This window comes from Pogoniulus pusillus, chromosome 34, assembly GCF_015220805.1.
Source record: "Pogoniulus pusillus isolate bPogPus1 chromosome 34, bPogPus1.pri, whole genome shotgun sequence".
Taxonomy (NCBI): Eukaryota; Metazoa; Chordata; class Aves; order Piciformes; family Lybiidae; genus Pogoniulus; species Pogoniulus pusillus.
Window position 1 is genome coordinate 3948695 of NC_087297.1, and position 21699 is coordinate 3970393.

General features: G+C 48.3%; 1 protein-coding gene across 2 annotated transcripts in view; it reads right to left on the minus strand.

The window, feature by feature from the left end:
* KCTD1 (potassium channel tetramerization domain containing 1) overlaps positions 1-21699 on the minus strand; it is a 161248-nt gene that overhangs the window by 7967 nt on the left and 131582 nt on the right. The gene's annotated exons all lie outside the window — the stretch shown is intronic.

Genomic DNA, 21699 nt, shown 5'->3' on the forward strand with positions numbered 1-21699 from the left:
GGCTTGGCTTCAACACCTCCAGGGACAGCAACTCCACCACCTCCCTGAGCAGCCCATTCCAATGCCAATCACTCTCTCTGACAACAACTTCCTCCTAACATCCAGCCTAGACCTGCCCTGGTACAACTTGAGACTCTGTCCCCTTGTTCTGGTGCTGGTTGCCTGGCAGCAGAGCCCAACCCCACCTGGCTACAGCCTCCCTTCAGGTAGTTGTAGTCAGCAATGAGCTCTGCCCTGAGCCTCCTCTTCTGCAGGCTGCACACCCCCAGCTCCCTCAGCCTCTCCTCATAGGGTTTGTTTTCCAGCCCTCCAACCAGCTTTGATGCCCTTCTCTGGACACCTTCCAGCACCTCAATATCTCTCTTGAACTGAGGAGCCCAGAACTGGACACAGCACTCAAGGTGTGGCAGCAGAGCTGCTGCAGCCCTCTGAGCATCCTCCTGGCCCTGCTCTGGACACACTCCAGCATCTCCACAGCCCTCTTGTCCCAGGGGCTCCAGAACTGGATGCAGTACTCCAGGTGGGGTCTCAGCAGAGCAGAGGAGGAGAATCACCTCCCTGGCCCTGCTGGCCACACTTCTGCTGCTGCAGCCCAGGCTCTGCTTGGCTCTCTGGGCTGCAAGTGCACACTGCTGGCTCCTGTTGAGCTTCTCCTCCAGCAGCACCCCCAAGTCCCTCTCCTCAGGGCTGTTCTCCAGACAATCCCTGCCCGGCCTGGATTTGTGCTTGGCATTGCCTCATCCCAGCTGCAGGACCTTGCACTTGGTCTTGTTGAACCTCCTGAGCTTGGCTTGTGCCCACCTCTGCAGCCTGTGCAGGTCCCTCTGGATGGATCCCTGCCCTCCAGCCTGGCTGCTGCACCACACAGCTTGGTGTGGGCAGCAAACTTGCTGAGGCTGCACTCAGTGCCTCTGTCCATGGCACCCACAAAGAGTGGTCCCAGGACTGACCCCTGAGGGACTGCACTTGTCACTGGCCTCCACCTGGCCATGGAGCCATTGACAGCCACTCTTTGGGTGCAGCCATCAAGCCAGTTCTGTATCCATCCAGCTGAGCACCCATCAAACCCACCTGTCACCAACTTGGAGACCAGGCTGTGGTGTGGGACAGATGTCCCTGCCCATGGCAGAGAGATTGGAAATTGATGATCTTCAAGACCCCTTCCAACCCAACCCAACCCAACCCAACCCACTCTGATACAATGCAAATACACTTTTCAAAGCCACCTCTCAGTACCACTCACTCTTTTCTCCTCAGATACTTGTTACTGCCTGCCCTGTGCCAGGCCATATAGCACAGATTCCTGCTCACTAGGTGGATGAGCAACGTTTCTGTCTAGCAGGGATGCAGCCAGCATTTAGAATGAATTTTCCCCTCTACTTAAGCATGCCAGCTAAGAATGCCAGGGAGCTCACACACCAAACACACGGATCAGGCTGACTCAGTCATTACTGCAATGGAGAGTGGTAATTGGTTTCTGCAGCATTTCCCTAGTTCTAAATTACTGCCATAATTACATATTTTAAACCTCTAGGCTTTTTGTCTTCGTTTTATTAATTGTTTAGGAGAGGAACAAGATAATATCAGAGGATGGAGCCTTCTGACAAAACCATCGTGCTGACAAGAGCGCAGAAGCATCCCAGGAGAGCTACCTGGGACCTGAAAGGCTGTGGCTTGGTGGCTGGAGCAGTGCTGCCTTAGCATTTAAACCCAAGGAACTGCAAAGTCCCAATCGATCTGCATCCCTCCCCAGCAGCACTTTGCATGGCACAGCAGCACTTTCACATGCTAAAAGAGCTTTGGAAGAGTAGAGCCTCAGCAGAGAGACTCCTGTAAGCAAAGGCTGGGGACAGAGTGGCTGAGAGCAGCCAGGAAGAAAGGGAGCTGGGGGTGCTGGGAGAGAGTAGCTGAAGAGGAGGCAGCAGTGTGCCCAGGTGGGCAGCAGAGCCAATGGCATCCTGGGCTGGCTCAGGAGCAGTGTGGGCAGCAGGACAAGGGAGGTTCTTCTGCCCCTGTGCTCAGCACTGCTCAGGACACCCCTGGAGTGCTGTGTCCAGTTCTGTGCTCCTCCATTCAAGAGAGATGTTGAGGTGCTGGAAGGTGTTGAGAGAAGGGCAGCAAGGCTGGGGAGGGGCCTGGGGCACAGCCCTGTGAGGAGAGGCTGAGGGAGCTGGGGGTGTGCAGCCTGCAGCAGAGGAGGCTCAGGGCAGAGCTCATTGCTGTCTGCAGCTCCCTGAAGGGAGGCTGTAGCCAGGTGGGGTTGGGCTCTGCTGCCAGGCACCCAGCACCAGAACAAGGGGACACAGCCTCAAGTTGTGCCAGGGCAGGTCTAGGCTGGATGTTAGGAGGAAGTTGTTGTCAGAGAGAGTGATTGGCATTGGAATGGGCTGCCCAGGGAGGTGGTGGAGTCACTGTGCCTGGAGGTGTTGAAGCCAAGCCTGGCTGGGGCACTTAGTGCCATTGTCTGGTTGGTTGGCCAGGGCTGGGTGCTAGGTTGGACTGGCTGAGCTTGGAGCTCTCTTCCAACCTGCTTGATTCTATGATTCTATGATTCTATGATTCTATGAAAATGAAATCCTTCTTCCTATTCAGAAGGGGAGAAAAATAATGTAGGTTCCATCTTCCTACACAGATTTGAGATAATATGGACTCAGATCTGGTGTCATTGTTCTTCTCCTAAGCTGCATTTGCTACACCCTTCAAGAGATGGGTTCTGGAGAACAGATCTGGTGAGGAGCAGCTGAGGGAATTGGGGTTGGTTAGTCTGGAGAAGAGGAGGCTGAGGGGAGACCTCATTGCTCTCTCCAGCTCCCTGAAAGGAGGTTGAAGTGAAGTGATTGCTGTCTTCTCCCTAATAACAAGCGATAGAGCAAGAGCAAACAGCCTTCAGCTGCACCAGGGGAGGTTTAGGTTGGGCATCAGAAGAAATTCCTCTGCTGAAAGGGATTTCAAACACTGGCAGAGGCTGCCCAGGCAGGGGTCTGAATCCCCATCACTGGAGGTGTTTCAGAGAGGCAGAGCTGTGGTGCTGAGGGACGTGGCTGAGCCCCAGCCTTGGCAGTTGGAGAATGGTTGGACTGGGGTGATCCTAGAGGTCTTTTCCAGTAGGGATGATTCTGAGAGGAGACCTGGGCTATGCCAGCACCTGGGCAAGGAAGGATCTGAGTCTTCACCCTCCAGCCCGCTCCCTGCACTCTCTGGGTGCACAGTGCCAAGCTTGGCAACTTTGATCTGCACTATGGTCTGAGTCAGTACCCTCCCTGTCACCCCCAGCTCTGCTGCCACTCCTGCTTGGGCTCACACTGCCAATGCAGATGCTTGAGAGGCACCAAGAGATGCTCTTAAGCCATGGTTATCATCATTTCACCTCCCAAGAAAGGCTGGAAAATGTTTTTCCCCATCTCCTTCTTGACAATGTTGCTCAATGCTTGGCAAGAAAGAACTCTTCCATTGAAAGCTAAACTAAATAAAACAAAACAAAGCAAAACAGAAGCAAAATACAACCAAATTAAAGGAAAATAAAGAAAATCAACCAAAGCAAAATGAAATGAAAGAAACCAAAATGAAATGAAAGAAAATAAGACCAAAGGAAAGCAAAAGAAATCAAACCAAAATAAAATGAAATGAAATAAAGCAAAATGAAAGAAAATAAGACCAAAAGAAAGCAAAATAAACCAAACCAAAATGAAATGAAAGAAAATAAGACCAAAAGAAAGCAAAATAAACCAAACCAAACCAAACTAAAATGAAATAAACCAAAATGAAATGAAAGAAAATAAGATCAAAAGAAAGCAAAAGAAAATAAACCAAACCAAAATGAAATGAAATAAAGCAAAATGAAATGAAATTAGAGCAAAAGAAAGCAAGATAAAATAAACTAAACCAAAATGAAATGAAATAAAGCAAAATGAAAGAAAATAAGACCAAAAGAAAGGAAAATAAAATAAACTAAACCAAAATGAAATGAAATAAAGCAAAATGAAAGAAAATAAGACCAAAAGAAAGCAAAATAAAATAAACCAAACCAAAATAAAATGAAATAAAACAAAATGAAATGAAAGAAAATAAGACCAAAGGAAAGCAAAATAAAATAAACTAAACCAAAATGAAATAAACCAAAATGAAATGAAAGAAAATAAAACCAAAGGAAAGCAAAACAAAATAAACCAAAATTAAATGAAATAAAGCAAAATGAAAGAAAATAAGACCAAAAGAAAGCAAAATCAAATAAACTAAACCAAAATGAAATGAAATAAAGCAAAATGAAAGAAAATAAGTCCAAAAGAAAGCAAAATCAAATAAACTAAACCAAAATGAAATGAAATAAAGCAAAATGAAAGAAAATTAGACCAAAAGAAAGCAAAATAAAATAAACCAAACCAAAATAAAATGAAATAAACCAAAATGAAATGAAAAATAAGATCAAAAGAAAGCAAAAGAAAATAAACCAAACCAAAATAAAATGAAATAAGCTAAAATGAAATGAAATTAAAGCAAAAGAAAGCAAATTACAATAAAGAAAATAAAACTAAACAAAATAAAATTAAATAAATCAAAATGAAATGAAAGAAAAGTAGAGAAAGCAAAATAAGATAAAGAAAATAAAGCAAACAAACAAAGGAAGAAAGAAAATTAAATGGAATGAAATAAAACAAAAGCAAAAGAAAGCAAAATAAAACAAACCAAATAAAACTAAACAAAATAAAATGGAATAAAACTAAATGGAATGAAATAAAAGAGAAAGCAAAATAAGATAAAGAAAATAAAACTAAAAATAAAATGAAATAAACCAAAATGAAATGAAATAAAAGAGAAAGCAAATTAAATAAAGAAAATAAAACTAAACCAAATAAAATGAAATAAAACTAAATAAAATGAAATGGAATTTAAAAAAATGAATTAAACAAAACTATTAAATTATTATTATAATTATAATTATAATTAAATAATTAATTGATATAATTAAATAATAGATTAAATAAACCAAAATGAAATGAAATAAGATAAAATAAAATGCAGTATAATAAAATAAACCAGAATGAAGTCAAATAAAATAAACCAAAAAGAAATAAAACAAAACAAAATTAAATAAACCAAAATAAACTAAAATACACCAACATGAAATAAAATAAAATAAACCAAAATGAAGTAAAATAAAATAAATCAAAATAAAATAACATAAAATAAACCTAAATGAAGTAAAATAAAATAAATAAAAATGAAGTGAAATAAAATAAACCAAAATGAAGTAAAATAAAATAAACCAAAATGAAGTAAAATAAAATAAATCAAAATGAAGTAAAATAAAATAAACCAAAATGAAGTAAAATAAAATAAACCAAAATAAAATAAAATAAACCAAAATGAAATAAAATAAAATAAACCTAAATGAAGTAAACTAAATTGAAATGAAGTGAAATAAAATAATCCAAAATAAAGTAAGATAAAATAAATCAAAATGAAACAAAATAAAATAAACCAAAACGAAGTAAAATAAAATAAATAAAAATGAAATAAAATAAAATAAATAAAAATGAAGTGAAATAAAATGAACCAAAATGAAGTAAAATAAAATAAATCAAAATGAAGTAAAATAAAATAAACCAAAATGAAGTAAAATAAAATAATCCAAAATGAAGTAAAATAAAATAAATCAAAATGAAGTGAAATAAAATGAAGCAAAATAAGATAAAATAAAATAAACCAAAATTAAATAAAATAAACCTAAATGAAGTTAAATAAATCAAAATGAAGTGAAATAAAATAATCCAAAATGAAGTAAAATAAAATAAACCAAAATGAAGTAAAATAAAATAAATCAAAATGAAGTAAAATAAAAGAAACCAAAATGAAGTAAAATAAAATAAATAAAAATAATATAAAATAAAATAAACCAAAATGAAATAAAACAAAATAAATACAAACAAAATAAAATAAACCAAAATGAAGTAAAATAAAAGAAATCAAAATGAAATAAAACAAATCAAAATGAAATAAAATAAACCAAAATGATGTAAAATAAAGTAAATCAAACTAAAATAAACCAAAATAAAGTAAAATAAAATAAACCAAAGTAAAATAAAATAAACCAAAATGAAATAAAACAAAATAAAGTAAAATAAAATAAAGTAAAATAAAATAAACCAAAATGAAATAAAATCAACCAAAATGAAGTAAAATAAAACAAACCAAAATGCAATAAACCAAAGCAAAGCAAAGCACAATAACATAAACCAGCAGGCAAATGGATTGCCAAGCAGAAAGTGCTTTGAAGGAGGCTTGTACAAAGGAGCTGGTAATTATATGCAAGATTGAGCTAAATATCAAGGGTAAAGGATAGGAAGCTGCAGTTCATTTGCAAGAAAATGAAGAAAAAGCACTCCTGAAATCTTTAATTAAAAGGAACAGGATGGAATTTTCTGTATATAAGGGGAAAATTAATGTCCCCTGGGTCGAATGTGTGACCTCCAATGGGTAATAATTAATGTCTATGGCTTTAAGTATAATATTCCACTGCCAGAAATGGAATGCTTCAAGGGCTGATAGAATCAGAGAATTGTTGCAGTTGGAAAGGGCTTCCAAGCTCATCCCAGCAGCACCATGGCCACCAAACCATGGCCCCAAGTGCCATGGCCACAGCCTTCTGCAGCACCTCCAGGGAGGAGGACTCCACCACCTCCCTGGGCAGCCTCTGCCAATCCCTGACCACTCTTGCAGCAAAGACATTTTTCCTCCTCTCCAACCTAACCCTCCCCTGGCACAATTTCAGGACATTTCTTCTCCTTCTGTCACCTGATACTAGGGAGCAGAGCCCAACCCTCACCTGGCTCCAGTCTGCTTTCAGGGAGCTGTAGACAGCAATGAGGTCTCCCTAGAATAAACCTCCCCAGCTGATATTAGGGAGCAGAGCCCAACCCTCACCTGGCTCCAGCCTGCTTTCAGGGAGCTGCAGAGAGCAATGAGGTCTCCCTAGAATAAACCTCCCCAGCTGATATTAGGGAGCAGAGCCCAACCCTCACCTGGCTCCAGCCTGCTTTCAGGGAGCTGCAGAGAGCAATGAGGTCTCCCTAGAATAAACCTCCCCAGCTGATATTAGGGAGCAGAGCCCAACCCTCACCTGGCTCCAACCTCCTTTCAGGGAGCTGCAGAGAGCAATGAGGTCTCCCCAGAATAAACCTCACCAGATGATATTAGGGAGCTGTGCCCAACCCTCACCTGGCTCCAGCCTGCTTTCAGGGAGCTGTAGAGAGCAATGAGGTCTCCCCAGAACAAACCTCCCCAGAACAAACCTCCCCAGCTGATATTAGTGATATTAGGGAGCAGAATCCAACCCTCACCTGGCTCCAGTCTGCTTTCAGGGAGCTGTAGAGAGCAATGAGGTCTCCCCAGAACAAACCTCCCCAGAACAAACCTCCCCAGCTGATATTAGTGATATTAGGGAGCAGAATCCAACCCTCACCTGGCTCCAGTCTGCTTTCAGGGAGCTGCAGAGAGCAATGAGGTCTCCCCAAAATAAACCTCACCAGCTGATATTAGGGAGCAGAGCCCAACCCTCACCTGGCTCCAGCCTGCTTTCAGGGAGCTGCAAAGAGCAATGAGGTCTCCCCAGAACAAACCTCCCCAGCTGATATTAGTGATATTAGGGAGCAGAATCCAACCCTCACCTGGCTCCAACCTCCTTTCAGGGAGCTGCAGAGAGCAATGAGGTCTCCCCAGGACAAACCTCCCCAGCTCCAATCAGCTGCTCCTCCTCAGCCCTGTTCTCCAGACCTTTCCTCAGCTTGGTTGCCCTTCTCTGGACACACCCCAGCCCCTCAATGTCCTTATTGTAGTGAGGGCCCCAAACCTGAACCCAGTATTCAAGGTATGGCCACACCAGTGCTGAGCACAGGGACACAGTCATGATACAAGCAGAGGGAAAGCCAACTGCCAGCCAAGGACTTGGTCTTAGTTTAAGGACACAAACCACAAGCTTGGCTTTATGGGGAGCAAACAGCTGGACATGGAAGAGATCTATGATTTACTTGCATAAAAATCTGTGGAGATGCTTCACTTTGCAGAGCAGCACTTCCAGAGCAGTGCTTCTGCACCAAAATGCTGACTTCATTGCTGTCTAGGTCTGCCTGAAGGGAGGTTGTAGCCAGGTGGGGTTGGTGAGACTCCTGGAGCACAGCCCTGTGAGGAGAGGCTGAGGGAGCTGGGGGTGTGCAGCCTGCAGAAGAGGAGGCTCAGGGCAGAGCTCATTGCTGTCTGCAGCTGCCTGCAGGGAGGCTGTAGCCAGGTGGGGTTGGGCTCTGCTGCCAGGCACCCAGCAACAGAAGAAGGGGACACAGCCTCAAGCTGTGCCAGGGGAGGTCTAGGCTGGATGTTAGGAGGAAGTTGTTGTCAGAGAGAGTGATTTGCATTGGAATGGGCTGCCCAGGGAGGTGGTGGAGTGGCTGTGCCTGGAGGTGTTGCAGCCAAGCCTGGCTGGGGCACTTAGTGCCATGGTCTGGTTGCTTGTGCAGGGCTGGGTGCTAGGTTGGGCTGGATGAGCTTGGAGCTCTCTTCCAACCTGGCTGATTCTATGATTCTAGGAAAATCAAGCATGGGGAGATGACATTGCTTGAAAGGATATTTCAGATCCCTCAGAAACAAAATCCTGCTTCTCAAGCATAAAGACACAGTGAGGCTGCAGCAAGCCCTGCACACAGTCTAAGTGTTTATCACTCTGCTCTCTCAGGGAATAAATATTTATCCATGTTATTATAGAGATAAAGAGAAAGACTTCCCTTCTGCATGTTCTGCCCCAGCTGAGAATGTGGGAAAGCAGCAGCAGTTAGGAACAAGATGGCAAATATTAATGGAACAAGTCTTGCACAACTTCCTTACCACTAGGAGAAAAAACCTGACCTGGTTCTGTAGATTCAGTGGGGAAGAGCTAAAAATTCTTCCCTTTTGTAATCAGAGGGATGCAAGGGACATGGAAACAAGCTGAGAGAGCTGGGGCTGTTCAGCATGGAGAAGAGAAGGCTTCAGGGAGACCTTAGAGCAGCCTTTCAGTACCTGAAGTGGGCTACAAGAAAGTCAGAACAGGACTTTTGACAAGGGCTTGTTGTGACAGGACATGGGGCAATGGCTTTGAGCTGGAAGAGGGAAGATTGGTTTGGGTTAGAAAGGACCTCAAAGCTCAGCCAGTTCCAATCCCCTGCCATGGGCAGGGGCACCTCCCACTAGAACAGGTTGCTCAAGGCTTCATGCAACCTGGTACTGAACACCTCCAGGGTGGTTGTGGAGCACAGAAGCACAGAATGTGATCAAAGATCACATTCTGTGCTTCTGTGCTCCACAACCACCCTGGGCAACCTGTGCCAGTGTCTCACCACCCTCAAGCTGTGCCAGTGCCTCACCACCCTCACAGGAAAGCTAAGTGAAGACACCCTGGAATGATCCATGAAATCCCTTAGGAAAACAGCAGCCAAATGAGCTCTGGATATGCACCCAGCAGATACCCCAATGAAGAAGCATGGAGGTGCTGCATAAGCAGCTCTATGGCATTGCTAACTCTGCCCCTTTCCAGCATGGTCCTTTGGCAAATGGGCAAAAAACTTCATGTCCCACTTCATCTATATCACAGAATCATGGAATGGGTTGGGTTGGAAGGGACCTTAAAGATCATCCAGTTCCAACTACCCTGCATGGGCAGGGACACCTCCCACCAGCCCAGCTTGCTCAAGCCTTCACCCAACCTGGCCTTGAACACCTCCAGGGAGGAGACATCCACAACCTCCCTGGGCAACCTGTGCCAGTGTCTCACCACCCTCATTGGAAAGAACTTCTTCCTAATCTTCAGTCTCCTCTTGAACACCTCCAAGGAAGGAGCATCCACAACCTCCCTGGGCAACCTGTGCCAGTGTCTCACCACCCTCATTGGAAAGAATTTCTTCCTAATCTTCAGTCTCCTCTTGAACACCTCCAAGGAAGGAGCATCCACAACCTCCCTGGGCAACCTGTGCCAGTGTCTCACCACCCTCACTGCAAAGAACTTCTTCCTAACATCCAGTTTAAATCCATTACTCCTCATCCTGTCATTGTCAATAGTCCCTCCCCAGACGTCCTGTAGCCCACTTTAGATACTGCAAGGCCACTCCATGGTCTCCTTGAAGCCTTCTCTTCTCCAGGCTGCAGAGCCCCAACTCTCTCAGCCTGTCCTCAGAGCAGAGCTGCTGCAGTCCTCAGAGATCACACTGGGTGCTTTTGTGCTCCACAACCTCCCTGGGCAACCTGTGCCAGTGTCTCACCACCCTCACTGCAAACAACTTCTTCCTAAGCTTCAGTCTCCTCTTGAACACCTCAAAGGAAGGAGCATCCACAACCTCCCTGGGCAACCTGTGCCAGTGTCTCACCACCCTCACTGCAAACAACTTCTTCCTAAGCTTCAGTCTCCTCTTGAACACCTCCAAGGAAGGAGCATCCACAACCTCCCTGGGCAACCTGTGCCAATGTCTCACCACCCTCACTGCAAAGAACTTCTTCCTAATCTTCAGTCTCTTCTTGAACACCTCCAAGGAAGGAGCATCCACAACCTCCCTGGGCAACCTGTGCCAGTGTCTCACCACCCTCTCTGCAAAGCTAAGTGAAGGCAGGTTCTGTTATGCCATCATTGCACTGCTGTGGCTATAGGAATGCCTGTTTAAGACTCTGGGTGTGAACAGACCCAGCTGGAATTGGCTTCTGCTTCTTTTTTTGGTCTGCAACTTTTTAGTCTACATTGTCCTTATTAATTTCTTTTCATTTTCTTTTCCCCAGCGCTCAGAGGCAATTTGCATAAGAGCCCATTATAAATTAGATCTCTTTAATGGTAGGGCTCATCTCATGGCTATTTAATTTTACTCCCTTGTATGTCTAAATTACATCATTTTGTACTGTCCCCTAGAAGCTAAGTACGGCTGAGGAGGTGCCCACACCAGGGAGAGCTGCTCTCCTATCTGTAAGGCTTGTGGTGATAGGACAAGGGGCAATGGTTTGAAACTAGATTTAGAGTGGACATTAGGGAGAAGTTCTTTACTATGAGGGTAGGGAGACACTGGAGTGGGTTGCCCAGAGAAGGTGTGGACACTTCACAGCATTGTACAGCATCTACAACTACCTGCAGGGAGGCTGTAGCCAGGTGGGGTTGGGCTCTGCTGCCAGGCACCCAGCAACAGAAGAAGGGGACACAGTCTCAAGCTGTGCCAGGGGAGGTGTGCTGTGTCCAGTTCTGGGCTCCTGAATTCAAGAGTGATGTTGAGGTGCTGGAAGGTGTCCAGAAAAGGGCAGCAAGGCTGGGGAGGGGCCTGGAGCACAGCCCTGTGAGGAGAGGCTGAGGGAGCTGGGGGTGTGCAGCCTGCAGCAGAGGAGGCTCAGGGCAGAGCTCATTGCTGGCTACAACTACCTGAAGGGAGGCTGTAGCCAGGTGGGGTTGGGCTCTGCTGCCAGGCAAGCAGCAACAGAACAAGGGGACACAGTCTCAAGCTGTGCCAGGGGAGGTCTAGGCTGAATGTTAGGAGGAAGTTGTTGTCAGAGAGAGTGATTGGCATTGGAAGGGCTGCCCAGGGAGCTGGTGGAGTCTCTGTGGCTGGAAGTGTTGAAGCCAAGGCTGGCTGGGGCACTTAGTGCCATGGTCTGGTTGCTTGTCCAGGGCTGGGTGCTAGGTTGGGCTGGATGAGCTTGGAGCTCTCTTCCCACCTGCTTGATTCTATGATTCTCTGATTCTATGACTGGGTTAGAAAAGACCTCTAAGAGTCCAACTGTCAACCTAACACTGCCATGGCCATAAAGCCATGTCCCAGAGTGACATGCCCACATGTTCCTGGTGAGGAATAGCAGCAGACAGCAGGACAGGTTGAGACTGTCCTGCTGGAAAGCAGCTCTGTAGAGAAAGACTTTGGGGTCTGCATGTTCTGCATGGGCAGCAATGTGCCCTTGTGGCCAAGAGAGCCAATGGTATCCTGGGGGGCATCAGGGAAAGTGTGGGCAGCAGGGTTAGGAAGGTTCTTCTCCCCCTCTACTCTGCCCTGGTGAGACCACACATGCAATACTGTGTCCAGTTTTGGGCTCCCCAGTTCAGGAGAGACAGGGACCTGCTGGGGAGGGTCCAGGGGAGAGCCACGAGGATGAGTGGGGACTTGAGCATCTTCCCTATGGAGAGAGGCTGAGAGCCCTGAGGCTGCTTGGTCTGGAGAAGAGAAGGCTGAGAGGAGATCTGATCAGTGTGCACAAATATCTGAGAGGTGGGGGTCAAGTAGCTGGGGCCAAGCTCTTTTTGATGGTCAGCAGCAATAAGCCAAGGAGCAGCAGCTACAAACTGGAACAGAGAAGGTTTCAGCTCAACATGAGGATAAATTTCTTTACAGTGATGGTGACAGAGCCCTGGGGCAGGCTGCCTAGAGAGGTTGTGGAGTCTCCTTCTCTGGAGACTTTCCAAACCCACCTGGGTGCATTCCTGTATGAACTACCCTGGGTGATGCTGCCTGGCAGGGGGGTTGGACTGGATGATCTCTGGAGGTGCCTTCCAACACCTAAGGTTCTGTGATGCTTGAACACCTCTAGGGATGGTGACTCCACCACCTCCCACTCTCTGACCACTCTTTTAGTACAGACATTTTTTGTAATCTCCAACCTGGACATGTTCAAGGTGAGGCTGGATGAGGCTTTCACAGGCTCACAGGATGTCAGAGGTTGGAAGGGACCCAAGGAGATCATCCAGTCCAAGCCCCCTGTCAGAGCAGGACCACACAATCTAGCTCAGGGCACACAGGAACACATCCAGACAGGCCTGGAAAGGCTCTAGAGAAGGAGACTCCACAACCTCTCTGTGCAGCCTGTGCCAGGGCTCTGGGACCCTTCCAGTCAAGAAGTTGCCCCTTGTGTTGAGCTGGAACCTCCTGTGCTGCAGCTTCCATCCATTGCTGCTTGTCCTATCCCAGGCAGCCCACAAGTAGTATCTGTCCCCCCACTCCTGACTCCCAGAGCAACTTGGTGTAGTGGTAGGTGTCCCTCCCCATGGCAGGGGGTAGGAACTAGATAATCTTGAAGCTCCCTTCCAACTCATTCCATGACTCCATGATTCTGTCCTCTGCAAGCACAGAACGAGCAGGCTCCTGTTCATTTTCCAGAGGCCAGTTTCAGCAGCAAGCAGCAAGCCACTCTTCCTTCTGGGAGTCCTGACATCCCTTGGATGGCAGAGCAGCTGAACACCTGAGCAATCCTCCTAGCCCTGCATTGCAGGAGCTGGCTCATAAACATGATCTACCAGAGCACATTTGCAATTTTCAGGAACATCCATTATGGAAGCCACATTTCAACCCTGTTGTAATCTCTTGCTCTCAGTGCTATTATAATTTGTTCTTATCTCTTCCTCCTTACATTTAATTTAAGGTTTCATGTCCATGAGTCTCAGGAATTTCTTGGCACAGGCAGTTCCTCCTTTGTATCAGGAAGAGGCATGAATACAATGGTTATAAAAGCAAAGGTAACAAGGAAAGGGGGAGGGGAAAGGTATTAAACCCTAAAATCTCATTAAAGCTTTAACAGCAAAGGTATTTAGACAGGAGCCAGGATGACACAGAGCAAGAGGGATGCAGGGGGTGGTGGTGGGGGGAGGTATTAAACCCCCATTCCCTAGGAGATTTAAAAGCCAATGTTAGGTGGGCATTGTAAAGAAGAGATAAATCCCAGATACCCAGCAGAAGCCTGTCAAACCTTTGTGCAAACGTTTGCTGAAGATTAAAGAACTGAATCATTTGCATGGAGATTGTCTGCAAAGGTCTGCAGGTTGGTTCTGGGGCACAGAAGGGAAAGGAAAGGTAAGGGGTGAGCTCAGAGGGCTGGTGAAGCATTTAGGAGGGATTGAGATGGAGGAGAGGTGGTGAATGGGCTCACGAGGAGTGTGTCCAGCAGATCTAGGGAGGTTCTCCTCCTCCTCTACTCTGCCCTGCTGAGACCTCATCTTGAATACTGTGTTCAGTTTTGGGCTCCCCAGTTGAAGAGGGACAGGGATCTGCTGGAGAGAGTCCAGTGGAGGACTATGAGGATGATGAGGGGACTGGAGGGCATGGCTGATGAGGAGAGGCTGAAGGACCTGGAGCTGCTTAGTCTGGAGAAGAGATTGAATCAATGTTTATAACCATCTCAGGGTTGGGGGTCAGGAGAGGGGATACGTTCTGCTCACTGCAGGAGGAGACTCCACAACCTCTCTGGGCAGCCTGTGCCAGTGCTCTGGGACCCTTACAGCAAGGAAGTTCCCCCTTGTGTTGAGCTGGAACCTCCTGTGCTGCAGCTTCCATCCATTCAGCCTGGAAATGAGGAGGAAGTTCTTCGCCATGAGAGTGGTGAGACCCTAGAACAGGTTGCCCAGGGAGGTGGTCAAAGCCCCATCCCTGGAGGTGTTTAAGGCCAGGCTGGATGGGGCTCTGGCCAGCCTGATCTGTGGTGGGGTGCCCTTGCCCATGGCAGGGAGGTTGGAACTAGATGATCCTTGTGGTCCCTTCCAACCCTGTCTGATTCTGTGATTCTATGCTTCTGTTGTTCCTTGTCCTATCCCAGGGAGCAGTGAGCAGAGCCTGTCCCACTCCTCCTGACCCCCAGCCCTCAGATAGTTATAGACATTGATTAAATCTCCTCTCAGTCTTCTCCAGACTAAGCAGCCCCAGGGCCCTCAGCCTCTCCTCACCAGGCAGTGCTCCAGTCCCATCATCATCCTCCTAGCCCTCCACTGGACCTTCTCCAGCAGATCCCTGTCCCTCTTAACCTGAGGAGCCCAAAACTGAAGGCAGTCCTCAAGATGAGGTCTCAGCAGGGCAGAGGTGGAGGAGAACCTCCCTGGCTCTGCTGGACACACTCTGCTTAATGCCCCCCAGGCTCCCATTGCCCTCTTGGCCACAAGGGCACATTGCTGTGCCATGGATGCTCTCCCCCAGCACTGCCAGCTCCCTCTCCACAGGGCTGCTCTCCAGCAGTCACCTCCCAGCCTGTACTGCTGAAGTTTATCCTCCCTCCCTAGGTGCAGGACTCTGCACTTGGCCTTGTTGAACCTCCTTAGGGGGATGTTCAATGCCTCACTCCCAAACTTGGGACCATCATTCAGGCAGACCCAAGCAGCCCCTGTAGAAGTGCTGACAGGTTAAAAAGGAGAGAAGGAACGAGCTAGCTGGGATGGGATGTCAGCAGCTGGTGAGTCATGGCCAGAAACCTACACACGTGGGCAGATGGCAACCATCTCCCACATCACAGCATGGCAGCAAGGGTGAGGCCAGCAGAGCACTACCCCCAGACTGTGGGTGACGGGCACAGAGTTTCTGTTTACCATATACCTCCTCTCTCTGCTCTGCTCTGCTCTGCTCTGCTCTACCAAAGAGATACAGACAGATAAGGGGAACAGACTGCAACCCAAAGCTGCATCTTTCCACAGGAGGCTGGCCAGGCTAAGTGCTTTCAAAGCCATTTCAACACCATGGCAGCCAAACCTCCAGAACCTCGAGGTTGCATTACAGGCTTCACAGGCTCACAGGATGTTAGGGGTTGGAAGGGACCCAAGGAGATCATCCAGTCCAACCCCCCTGCCAGAGCAGGACAATGCTATCTAACACAGATCACACAGGAATACATCCAGAGAGGACTTGAAAGGCTCCAGAGAAGGAGACTCCACAACCTCTCTGGGCAGCCTGTGGCAGGGCTCTGGGACCCTTACAGCCAAGAATTTCCTCCTTGTCTTGAGGTAGAACCTCCTGTGCTGCAACTTACACCCATAGCTCCTTGTCCTAGGCTTCAGATGTGGCTGTCTTCTTGTTCTCTCACCCCAAAGCAAGATCCTCATGCCCACAACTCCCATCATAGAAACTGAATCATAGAACCAACCAGGCTGGAAGAGACCTCCAAGCTCATCCAGTCCAACCTAGCATCCAGCCCTACCCAATCAACCAGCCCATGGCACTGAGTGCATCACTTTTGACAAGTGAGGTTCCTCCACCTGACATTGACACTTCCCAAGACATCACATCTGTCCCTGACCCTCACAGTGCTGCTGTCTCTGGATGCCAAGCACTCCCTCAAGCTCTCTGGCTACCACAGAGAGCTATCTCCAGAAAACCTAAGCCTTGCAATCACCAAATTGGCTCTTTCAACCAAGCCACTATCTAAGGTGCGCTATCACAGCCCCTCTCTTCCTCTAGGACCTAAGACACCTCCCTGACAGACCTACTTGGAATGCCAAGTCAAGGAGAGGTGGAGCAGGAGAGGATGCTGCAGGTACTTGTTGCTGTCTCTCATCCTGACAGGCAGTTTGCTTCAGCCACTCGTGAGGACATCAGGGAAGGAGCAGCTACATACCATGGGCTGTGTCCTCTTGTTCTCATAGAATCAAGCAGGTTGGTAGAGAGCTCCAAGCTCAGCCAGCCCAACCTAGCACCCAGCCCTGGCCAATCAACCAGACCATGGCACTAAGTGCCCCAGCCAGGCTTGGCTGCAACACCTCCAGCCACACAGACTCCACCACCTCCCTGGGCAGCCCATTCCAATGCCAATCACTCTCTCTGACAACAACTTCCTCCTAACATCCAGCCTGAACCTGCCCCAGCACAGCTTGAGGCTGTGTCCCCTTGTTCTGTTGCTGGTTGCCTGGCAGCAGAGCCCAACCCCACCTGGCTACAGCCTCCCTGCAGGCAGCTGCAGACAGCAATGAGCTCTGCCCTGAGCCTCCTCTGCTGCAGGCTGCACACCCCCAGCTCCCTCAGCCTCTCCTCACAGGGCTGTGCTCCAGGCCCCTCCCCAGCCTTGCTGCCCTTCTCTCAACACCTTCCAGCACCTCAACATCTCTATGGAATGGAGGAGCCCAGACCTGGGCACAGCACTCAAGGTGTAGCCTCACCAGCACCGAGTCAAGGAGAGCTGGAGCAGGAGAGGATGCTGCAGGTACTTGTTGCTGTTTCTCATCATGACACACATTTTGCTTCAGCCACTCATGAGGACATCAGGGAAGGAGCAGCTACATACCAGGGGCTCCCCTGCACACCCACAGTCCTATCTGCCTTACACTGCCCTCTCTCCTTGCTCTTCCTGGCCAGGCTCACTCAGTGCCAAGCAGAAGGCTGCAAGCTTTTAAAACCTCACATCTCCTACCCTGTTTGCCATCTTGCAGCTAAGCCCTTCAAACCTCCCTCATCTCCCAGAGCTTATCAAACCCACTGAAACCCACGGAACACTAAATCAATTCTCCACACAAACACTTTTTTCCCCCCTTCCCCCTTTCTTTCTTTCTTTTCACTTCCCCTTTTCCCAGCTCTGCTTTCTGTACCCAAATTTTCTTGGCAAAGATAACACAGGAGGGGGAAAAAAAAAAGAGGTGAATGAACAAATATTCTCTTTGCCTGCCAAGATAATTTCACTAAGCTGGAATCCGATTTCACTGAGGTATGTTATTTATGTCTTATCTTGAGGGAAGCTGCCTATTAAGTTAGCAGCAAGTGTGTCCTTTTGCTTCTGATATGCTTATTAGCCAGTGAGCAGCAGTCCCTCTAAGTTATTAGGGTGCAATGGGAAATTAATTGGCTAATAACTTTGGAGCTCTGTTTTAATCACGTTGAAGATGGTCAGGGCTGCTCTAAGTGCAGGTAATGGAGGATAGGAGCAGTGTTTAGTATCTGGTATCAGAAGGCAGAAAGGAGGCAAATTGGTGGATGCAGAGAATCCCAGAGGTCACCTGTGTGGGCAGCAGGACAAGGGAGGTTCTTCTGCCCCTGTGCTCAGCACTGCTCAGGACACACCTTGAGTGCTGTGTCCAGTTCTGGGCTCCTCCATTCCATAGAGATGTTGAGGTGCTGGAAGGTGTTGAGAGAAGGGCAGCAAGGCTGGGGAGGGGCCTGGAGCACAGCCCTGTGAGGAGAGGCTGAGGGAGCTGGGGGTGTGCAGCCTGCAGAAGAGGAGGCTCAGGGCAGAGCTCATTGCTGTCTGCAGCTGCCTGCAGGGAGGCTGTAGCCAGGTGGGGTTGGGCTCTGCTGCCAGGCAAGCAGCAACAGAACAAGGGGACACAGCCTCAGGTTGTGCCAGGGGAGGTCTAGGCTGGATGTTAGGAGGAAGTTGTTGTCAGAGAGAGTGATTGGCATTGGAATGGGCTGCCCAGGGAGGTGGTGGAGTCTGTGTACCTGACTTGGAACACCTCCAGGGAGGAGGCATCCACAACCTCCCTGTGCAATCTGTTCCAGTGTCTCACCACCCTCATTGGAAAGAACTTCTTCCTCAGTTCCAGTCCAAGGCTCCATCCAACTTGGCTTGGAACACCTCCAGGGAGGAGACATCCACAGCCTCCCTGTGCAATCTGTTCCAGTGTCTCACCACCCTCACTGGAAAGAACTTCCTAACACCCAGTCTAAATCTCCCCTCCTCCACCTTAAATGCATCCCCTCTTATCCCATCCCTACAAGCTCTTATTAAATGCAGAGAAAGGAAGTGCTGCTGAACCCCTTAGCTGCTAACTCCAGAGGCTGTGTCCCCAGAAAGCAGTCCCCAGAGCAGAAGGAATTACTCCCAAGCATCTCAACTAGGGGATGTTTAAGGTCCATTCTATGACTCTAGGAATCCCCACTCCCCTGCTCCAGGTAACCACCCACAAAAGCCATGTACAAAGTTGGTGCCCTCCTTCTCCAGTGCAGTTCACCTCAGAGAACAACAACCTGCTGCCCTTAGCTTCTGCAGCCAAGCCTGGAGAACAGACTGACAGGCTTCAACCCAGCTGCTGAACTGGGGCTTAGCCCATCACAAGAGAACCTGCCAAGGAGGGTGGAAAGGATGTTCAGGCTGCTTTTTGAAAGCCCTGCAAGAACAAACAAAGTGAAAACCCCAAAGCCAAAACCCATACAAAGGATGCCATTAAGGTAGTCAAAACAAGCTTCACAAGTTAATAAGATGTGGCAGATATTAAAGGTGCTCTTGCAACTTTCATTTGCAAGCCTCCCTCTGCATCAAACACTTCAAACTTGGTCTTTGATGACCTGCTGGTTTCCCACAGCACCCTCAACTCAGCAGCCAAGTTGCATGTGCACAGCAGCAGACTGTGCCCACAGGAGCTCTGTTTTGTCTTGGGGGAGTAGGAGAAGGTCTGATGCATGAAGGAGGAGTCACAGGAAGGGAACACAGGTAAGGCAGGTGGGAGCTGCCCTGGCTGAACTGAGTCTGTCCGAGGCAGTGCCAGATGTCCTCTGCAATGCCACCACCATGCATGCCTGCCCCACTGCTCTGAACTCCTCTGAGGGGAGCAAGGAGGTACTAGAGCAAGGAATGCTGCAGACAAAGCATGCAAGAACAGGACATGGGACTGCTGGAGCAGGTCCAGAGGAGGCCATGAAGCTGATGAGAGGGCTGGGAAACCTCCCCTATAGGACAGGCTGAGAGAATAGGGACTCTTCAGCCTGGAGAAGAGCAGGCTCCAGGGAGACCTTAGAGCAGCCTTCCACTTTGTACAATGGCTTTTTACAAGGGCTTGCAGGAATGGGCTGAAGCTTGAGTAGGACACATTTAGATTGGAGGTTAGGAAGAAATTCTTTTGAGTAAGAGTGGTGAGACACTGGCAGACACCTCCAGAGAGAGTGATTTGCACTGGAATGGGCTGCCCAGGGAGGTGGTGGAGTGGCTGTGCCTGGAGGTGCTGAAGCCAAGCCTGGCTGGGGCACTTAGTGCCATGGTCTGGTTGCTTGGCCAGGGCCGGGTGCTAGGTTGGACTGGAGGAGCTTGGAGCTCTCTTCCAACCTGCTTGATTCTATGATTCTATGATTCAGCTGCTGGCTACAGAGCACCTGAAGCCTGTTGACAAGACTCCTATGGGATCTTCCTTGTGGAAACATCAAGTTCTGCCTGCTCTGCAATAGCAGTGGGCTCTTACTCTCTGCTGGTGGCTTTGGCAATGAAGGTAGGGTTGGGTTTGGGTTACTTTTTAGCATCATTTCAGAATTCACACTCTAGGATTGCTCAGTCCAAACCATTTGCCAGATAAGCTGCTTGGCTCTGGACTGCTTCAGAGATAGGCTCTGAGCCCTTGGGATCTTCAGTCACAAGAGCACTCGAGAGAAGCCCTCAATGGTCTCCCCACAGCAAAGGCTGAGGTGTCAGCATCAGCAGCAAGATGCTGTTAGAGTCTCACCTGGGTTCCTCTGGAGGAATGGAGGGATGCAGCAGGCATTTTACACATCAACTCACAAACCAGTTTTGGGGATGTAAGAAAGGAATGATGGAAGTGTTGAAGCCAAGCCTGGCTGGGCACTTAGTGCCATGGTCTGGTTGACTGGCCAGAGCTGGGTGCTAGGTTGGCCTAGATGAGCTTGGAGGTCTTTTCCAACCTGGTTGGCTCTGTGATTCTGTGTGGGTATTGTGAGCACAGAATTTGCTCTGAGAAGCACAGGACCATGCACTGCTCTTGTCTGGGTTAACTCAAACCCACATCCATTACGATTGCACTGCTGCAATTCCTAGCGTGGACACACAACTGTGCCTACCTAGGCAGGCATGTTTGTACCTGCAGAAGTCTAGCCTGGAGAAGAGGAGGCTCAGGGGAGACCTCATTGCTGTCTACAGCTACCTGAGGGGTGGTTGTGGCCAGGAGGAGGTTGCTCTCTTCTCTCAGGTGGCCAGCACCAGAACAAGAGGACACAGCCTCAGGCTGTGCCAGGGGAGATTTAGGCTGGAGGTGAGGAGAAAGTTCTTCCCTGAGAGAGTCATTGGACACTGGAATGGGCTGCCCGGGGAGGTGGTGGAGTCGCCGTCCCTGGAGCTGTTCAAGGCAGGACTGGACGTGGCACTTGGTGCCATGGTCTGGCCTTGAGCTCTGTGCTAAAGGGTTGGACTTGATGATCTGTGAGGTCTCTTCCAACCTTGGTGATACTGTGATACTGTGAGACTGTGATACTGTGATAGTGTAAGTCATTCCCACACATTTACATGTGTAACTGCTGCCATGCTAGAGGTTGAAATGGTTTAAGCAGCTCAGTTCCTACCTCATTAACCAAATCACTTCACACAGAACCTGTGAGCTAATCAGTCAGGAGGACAGGAAAGTCCACCTGAAACAGCTCTGAGCAACATATACTGCTTGGTGCACGGGTCAGAAACGCTGCAGCCACACCTTGCACATTCTGGGGTGATAAAAAGCAGAGAGATAACATTATTTCCATCGATGAACTCTACCGTACACAAAGCAGCGGCTGCATTGTTCATCAAATGAGCTGCTGTCGTGGTGCAATCATCCCTGCAGCCATACCAAACCCAGCAGGGTGTCAGCTGCAGGAAAAGAGGGAGAGCAGGAAGGAAGAGAAGCCAGATGCAGCACAGAGGCCAGGCAGCCCCACAAAGCGTGGTGTAAGGAGCAATTCATCCCGGTTTGTGGGCACAGAGGCTGCCAAGTGCAGCCAGGGAAACCCCCAGGAACACCACAGGGCAGTGCTGTGTTACATCCTGGTGTCTCTTGCACACAAGGGCCAGGATGGCATTCAGCTGCCTAGACCCAGATGTCTGGTGCCACTCAGGATGCTTGAAGGGACTCCTGAGGGGCTGGAGGATGGCACAGGGACACTTACTGCAGGCTGATGCTCTCCTGGAGCAGCCAGAACTGGTTTGACAGGAGGGTTGGACTTGGTCTCCAAAGGTCCCTTCCAAACTCTACCATTCTGTGATTATGCTTAAACATTTCTGTTCCAC